Consider the following 8,152-nt stretch of genomic DNA (forward strand, 5'->3'; position numbering starts at 1 on the left):
ATGGTAAATGTAACTTATTCAACAGGAGAGAATTGGGTTTTGAATAGTTAATACATATTGACTTGGATTTAAATGGAGCTTTTGTTTTAGGAACTTTATTATTTTCCCTATGATAACTGTAAATAACTTAGTTTTTCTGGTACGAGAATATTATCATTAAATAATGATTATTGGGGTTATGAGCAAGTAATGTTATTGTTGTTTTTAGTGACTTTTCCCAGTACAGTGAGCTCTACAAGCTACATGCCATTCATGCCCATAGGGGTGGGGACAAAACTACTGCATCTGCATGGTTACATATAAATCAATACAAAATACAAAACCCTACCACACCTCTTCTATTGCTTTAAAACCACATATTGGCTCCCAAATCAAAACCTGACTGATCCCCAGTAGAAAAGACAGATAATTGAAATGAACGCTGCACTTTTTTATTTATTTCCTCTTTTTCCTTTCCTCTCCATGTACTCTATAAAGAACTGTAATTACAGTGTCTTTTTTATTTCTTATTAGCAGATAAGACTTTCATAATGTTTCCCTGGAGAGCCTATCCAAACTTAATTAACGCTGGCTAAACAGTCCCCTCTCTGCTTCTATCTCTCTCTCTGTCTCTGTCTCTGTCTCTCTCTCTCTCTCTCACTCTCTCTCTCTCTCTCTATTTGTCTGTCTCTCTTCTTTATTAGACTGTGGCAGTTGCAGGAAGGAGGTGCCCGCCTGTCACAGATAAGTGCTGGAAAGCCCTGCACAGGAAAATGAAAGCTGGACTTGACACAGGGTTGACTGAGAAAAACACGGAAACACCTATCATTGGGGAGGGGGGGTTACTGCCTTTGCTGTTGTGTGTGCTAATTTACTTGTTGAATTGAGTAGTGTGTAGTGTGTAGTGTGTAGTGTGTGTGTGTGTGTGTGTGTGTGTGTGTGTGTGTGTGTGTGTGTGTGTGTGTGTGTGTGTGTGTGTGTGTGTGTGTGTGTGTGTGTGCGTGTGTGCGTGTGTGTGTGAAATGATCCAATTCCTCTGAATGGTGTAAGCCTTGAAATCTCGCCTCTGATCTCTGGATAACTAGCCCTCTCTTTTTAATTCCCATTTGTGTGACTTGGAGAGATAAGCCATTAAATACTGGCTAGAGAAATTAATCACACACACATACAGACACAGACACCCTCACACATACCACAGAGTGCGAAGTATAGAGCGGTTTAATAGCGCTCATTACAGCAGCCTAACCACATGGGCGCCTAAGGCGTAGAGAGCTGAGACAGCATCATCTAACACGGCCCGTGTGAATGTATGCAGAGACACGCACAGCTGCTGGGGAAATGATTGGGCAAGAAGATGCTGTTCTGGGCGAAATCTGGCAGGTTTTTGCTGAGTGAAAACATCCAACCTCCCGCATGAGAGCACACAGGGGGATTAGCACCGGAGAGACAAGCTGACAAACGCCAAAGACAGGATGAAGCTTATCACAAACACAAGGCACCTGAACAAGCACAAAGGCAGGCTAGTGCCCCGTTTGCACAGAGCACATCAAATCTTCCCAAAAACCCTTTAAATCACGCAGAGCTTCGTTTCACACTGTCCAAATGAGTCCTGTGACACCCTGAGTGCAGAACAGAATAGAATGGAACTCTGAATTGTTGGGGAAGATAAATAGCTTCACTATTTAAAAAAGGTGGAGCTAGCATTTCTGGAGAACACTTGTTGTCAAAATCAGTGAATATCGCCTCACAATATGGTACCTGTCCGTCCGTGTGTGTGTGTGTGTGCTGAAAAAAAACGAATCTGGCTTAGATCCGGAAAACTTACTTTTGTCACTTAGGCCTTCTGTGTTTGACTTTCACTATCTTTTTGAAAAAATTAATTAGTTTTTTCCCTATTCGCCACAACGAGGGCCCTGTTGCATTCAGGTACCCCAGTAAAAGTGATGTCAGGGAGGCAGCATGAACAAATCTCACACACACACACCTGGTTGGGTCTTCTGCAGCTGTAGCCAATCTGCTTCAAGGTTGGTCGTGTTGTGCATTCATAGATGGTGTTCTGTATACCTTGGTTGTAAAGAGTGGTTATTTGAGTTACTGTTGCCTTTTCATCATCTCAAACCAGTCTGCACATCCTCCTCTGACCTCTGACATCACCAAGGCATTTTCGTCCACTCAACTGGATATTTTTCCTTTTTCGGACCAATCTCTGTAAACCCTAGAGATGGTTGTGCGTGAAGCAGTTTCTGAAATTCTCAGACCAGCCCGTCTGGCACCATCGACATTGCCATGTTCAAAGTCACTTAAACCCCCATTCTGTTGCTCGGTTTTAACTTCAATACGTTGTCCTGTCCAGGTCTACATGCCTAAATGCATCGAGTTGCTGCAATGTGATTGGCTGATAAGTTATATGTGTTAAAAGGAAATTGAACTACTGTACCAAATAAAGTGGCCATTGAGTGTATATACAGTATGCTGTATACATGGATAGATCTGGTAATGTACTAACAACTTTACTCCACTAGATGGCAACAGAGGAATGGAGAAACATTTAAACATAGAGGACATGACGGTCAAGATGATACTGGGAGCAGCTTAAACAGAATAACTCATTATAAGTCATCATAGTTTGATCCTCAAGCTGTGCTTCTGTTTAACGTTTCATTTTTGATTCATTTGATCATTCTTTTTCTAGACACAAAGGTAAACACTCTGAAACAATGACAAGGATAAAACTGCATTACAAAATGATTAATAATGCATGAAGACGTACCCTTTTTTAAAGGGGCGGTCCAATAAAATACCCTGTCAACACAGAGGCTTCCTATGTCCTGCCAAGTCTTTGAAAATTCCCACCCCAAGTTGGTAAACAGGGCTGCTGTGTTCCATCTGAATTCACCAAGTTTCACCCCAAGATATTTTTTTTGTTTTCACAAATAGCTGAAGAGCTACATAAGCTATTACTTAGCCCTTTTCACAAAATTCGCTGTACCTAGTAACTTGAGTTTGATATGTAAAATCAGTGGAATGCCCCTTTTAAAAAACAGAAAATAGCTATCACGTACAAAGTTCCCTGGCAGTTCTAGCTTTGGAGTTTTGTGCACTTTTAATGAACTTGTTGATACCTGAAGTATTATAAGATGGTGTGCGTCTGCTGCTGATGCTAAATCTGTGCGTCCTGTTTAAGTGAACTGTGGACTGCAATGAGACATTAGGGGTTATGGAGTCAGCCCACATGTCAGGAGTAAAGGATGCTCGTGAATAATAGATGCTTGATGAAGAAGAGTAGCTTTTTATCTGCTAATAATCAATATTGAACGATGTTTTGCATCAGTTGGGTTGTGGGCGTGGTGTGTCTGGGCTCAGTGAGAACAATGCTCTCATCTTCAAACAGAGGCACTTTGTGACTTTTATTGTTTTATATATTTTCAAAATACAAAATGTAGTAGGGGAGAGTGGCCTAAGTTGTGCATTTTGGAAGTTGTGCCACCCCTTGTTTCTAGAAAACCGTGGAAGAAATTGGAAATGTGACCACATATTTAAGGAGAGCCAAACATTTGACTCATCCTGTAAAGAAGGGAGACACTTTGCCTTTCAAAGTAAAATTTCCATGATCAAGGTTTTTTGATTATTGTGTCTGAACAATTATAGACAAGTTTGAAAACATTTGACACATGTTTTAGTGCTTTGGTATGCTACATTTTGAGTCTATACAGTTAACACGATGTCAGCCCTAAATTGCTGCATCATGCTTATTATCCAAATGTCTGGGATTGGGGTGATTTATGCCAAAGGGCCTGGGTGAGTTATAAGTAAGTAAGTAAGTAAAATGCATTTATAAAAGCACATTTATGACAGTTTGCACTGTCCAAAGTGCTGTACATAGTGCATTCAGTAGGTAAACAATGAAGGTAAAATAACAATAACCAAAATAAAAGACGTAAAGCCCATATACATCCACATAAACACAGATAGTAGTGCAGAGGTAAGATAGTTAATGGGGAGGAAACACCAGGGTGTACATATGGGTTTTGAGCCTTGATTTAAAGGCAGAAATGTAGGGGAATCACATTTGTCAGGTGGCAGTTGGTTCCACAAGCACGGAGCAACTAGTGCAAAGTACATTTCTGAGAGTTGTGCCAGTGGCATGGCTGTATACGCTGGTCACCAAAAGAAAGTGATTGTCTACAGTAGCTCAGAAGAGAGTGACATCTCAATTCCACTTAACGACACCACTGATGAGAGTTCAGATGGCCAGAAAGATGATGATGGTGACTTTGTCATTGTGAGCTTTGCAGGTAAAACCATTAGATCTGCTAGGCCTTGTTTAAGAAAATTGTCCTTCAATCTTTGTCAACTATTTACTTTATTTACTTTAAATACACCTTAAATAAGTGATTGTCTAATGGATTTGTCTTGCATTACAGTTTATGAGATATATATCAATGGCACAATTCACCCCATGGTATTCTCTCCAACCGCACAACTTACACCACACCGGGGGCAAGTTGTGCATCAAGACAACTTTTTTTCCGAAAGCTATATTTCTTCAAAAGTTTATTCCAGATCCAAAGTTTTTATTGCCAGGGATGCACAACACCCTGAAATATATGTACATATTTGAGTTGGAGACTTTACTGTCAAGGCCTTACTTTAAAGTCACTTTGAGTGAAAATGTAAAATGTGTTTTTTAAAATGATAAACTGTTATTGTTTTTCCCTTTGAAGAGAGCCAGGCTAGCGGTTTCCCTTTGTTGTCCTTGTTGTGCTAAGCTAAATGACTTGGCTAATAAGTGTCCTTTTGGATAAATTCCATTCGAAAGTGGTATTCATATTCTCAGCTGCCTCTCAACAAGAAAGTAAATTATTGTACTTCCCAAAATGTGTAACTACTCTTTTAAATTCACCTCCCTCTTTACTTTGTTATGATTTGTTCCCCATCCCTTTCATAATAAACCTTCCATTTGAATAATGGCAAAAATGCCATAAATATATATATTTTTTTGTATAGCACATTCTAACATTATACTATAGGTTTCTGTGATTTCTGTTTGCCTCAGAAAATTGTCCTTCAATCTTTGTAAAATATTTACTTTATTTACTTTAAATAAACCTTAAATAAGCGATTGTCTAATGGATTTGTCTTGCATTACAGTTTATGAGATATATATCAATGGCACAATTTACCCCATGGTATTCTCTCTTGTGGCCAACTTACACCATACCAGGGGGCAAGTTGTGCCACAAGACAACTTTTTTTCCGAAAGCTATATTTCTTAAACAGTTTATTTCAGATCAAAAGTTATTGTTGCCGGGGATGCACAACACCCTGAAATATATGTACATATTTGAGTTGTAGACTTTACTGTCAAGGCCTCACTTCGAAGTCACTTTGAGAAAAAAGTTGCACATCTCACCCCACTCTCCCCCATGTCGTGTCACACTATACTACCATCCCTTGTCTTCATTCTTTCAGTCTATGTATACTTCATTTATTTTTCTTGCTTGATTTTTCATTTCATGTTTATTTGATGAACAGGGACAGATGCTACCTCATAGACACTTGAACAACACATCTCCAATTACAGCACCACAGCATTTATAGCTATGGCTAGTTTCCAATGCTTTTCCTACTCGTGAAAAAAACACACAATATGAAACACAGCCACTTTAAACAAACTGAAAACTTTCACCAGGATTCCATTCACATGTCTGTGATCCTGGAGCTATTCCACCAATGCCTCTGCACAACAAACGGCCTTACCACGACTTGTTGAGGGAAAACAAAAGGAACATGACCTCTGGGATTGGCACCCCTCCAGAGAGAAGGGCTACTAGACAGCAGGAGCTGCACATTGAAGAGCATTATCAGTTTGCCATGGCCGTATGTGTGATTAGGAGAGAAGGGCGGGGTGTGTGTGGGGGGGGGGGGGGATAAGTTGGAGAGACAGCAGGACAGCGTCAAAGCACTGCAGCTATAGACCAAAGCTCTGAATATTTTATTTTATTTTGGCTTACTCACCAAATACTTGGCCTATGGGGTCAATGGTGAATGGGTCGATCTTGTTTGTTATTTTTCATTTACTTTTTTGTTTTTGTGTGTGTGTGCTTTTGAGTGAATGGTTGTTTATTGTGTGTCTGTCCATGTGTTTGTCCATGTATGTGATTGCAAATTATTATCCTTACGACTTGTCTTGCTGCGTACTTTTTGAGATGTTGTGTGCTCCATTTTGGATGGTTATTGATAGGTATCTCATAAGTTAAACTAAGTTATTAAAATGGATAATATTAAAGGTCTTAAAATAATACATCTAAATATCAGAAGTCTTCTCCCAAAAATTGATTTACTTCGTGTATGGGTTGAACAGTATAAGCCTAAAATTATTACCTTATCAGAAACTTGGCTTACAGATAAAATATCTGACAATGAAATAAATCTGTCTAATTATGTTCTGTTTAGAGCTGATAGAGGTACAAGGTGTGGTGGTGTTGCTACATATGTTTCATCTGACCTTGCCTCTGAGCTCATTACTGCTGATGTTTCACCATTATATTTTGAGGGTCTTTTTGTTAAGGTAATTCTTCACCAGAATAAGTATATAACTATCTGTAACATTTATAGACCTCCCTCTGCACCTGCTGACTCTTTTAACTGTATAATTTCAACGATAAACTCTATTAACTGCAAAAATGAACTTATTATACTTGGAGACTTTAATAACAACTGGTCTGCTAAATCATCTATCAAAGTAAAGAATATTTTTGCTAATATTAACCTAACTCAACTAATTACTGAGCCCACTCGAGTGACATCTACATGCCAATCCCTGCTTGATTGGATACTTGTCTCCCATCCAAATAGATTTATTAAATCTGGTGTCATGTCTGACTGCTTTAGCGATCATTCAATTGTGTACTGTATATGGAAGATTAAACTCCCGAAACGACCACCTAAATTGATTAAAATCCGGCAATATAAGAAAATGAATATAGATAATTTTATCAATGATATAACTGCAATAAATTGGGATAGGTATCAATTAATTCCTGATGTACATAATGCCTGGAATTTTTTATATTCTGAATTTACAGATGTCATAGACAAACATGCACCCCTGAAAACTGTAAAAGTTAGGGGAAAACATCTTCCTTGGATAACATCTGATCTCATAAGCACTTTCAGACAAAGAGATACTCTATTGGCCACTTATAGAAAATCTAAGGATCCTGCTGACTGGGAACAGTACAGACAACTGAGAAATGTAAGTAAAACCTTGACTAGAAATGCAAAAGCCAACTACTACAAAGAAGCTCTTGCACTTGACTTTAAGAACCCTAAAAATTTCTGGAAAAAAATTAAAAATCTAACTAACCCATCAGACTCAACTTTATCGACTCAGATTAGGGCTAACAACACAATTTTAAATGATCCACGCTTAGTTGCTCAGGCATTTAATGAGCACTTCTCCTCTGTCTGTCCTGCCCCAGCAAATGATTCTTCTCCTTATTCTAGTGCCGATATTAATGTGTTGCCCATGAACAGTATTTTCTCCTTTAGTAAAATAACACCTGTGGAGGTTTATGAAGCGATTATTGATTTAAAAACAAGCAGTGGTCCTGGATTGGATGGCATTGAAACCAAATTCATTAAGTTATCATCACATATTCTTATGTTCCCGCTTTGTGACCTCTTTAATATGTCTTTATCAACCTGTGACATTCCGCAACCATGGAAATGCTCACGCATCACTCCCTTACATAAAAGCAGTGATGTAATGGAACTAAATAATTACAGACCAATTTCTATTATTTGTTGTATTGCAAAAGTATTTGAAAAGCTTATTTTCAACCAATTGTCTTATTACCTCAATGAATATAATTTGCTGTCACCCTTTCAATCTGGTTTTCGTTCTAACCACTCTACAACCACAGCTCTGTCAAAACTTACCAATGATATTTACTCTGCAACAAACAATAACAAATTAACTGGTGCAATTTTTATTGATTTAACGAAAGCTTTTGATTTAGTTGACCATTATCTTCTGTTAGACAAACTCCATTCTATTGGCTTGTCACGCAATGCTTTACTCTGGTTTAATTCTTATCTCCATAATAGAAAACAATGTGTAGTCATACAGGGAACTAAATCTGATCATACTTTACAACATCGAGGAGTT

This window comes from Ammodytes marinus, assembly GCF_949987685.1.
Source record: "Ammodytes marinus genome assembly, chromosome: 5".
In the NCBI taxonomy this organism is placed as follows: Eukaryota; Metazoa; Chordata; class Actinopteri; order Uranoscopiformes; family Ammodytidae; genus Ammodytes; species Ammodytes marinus.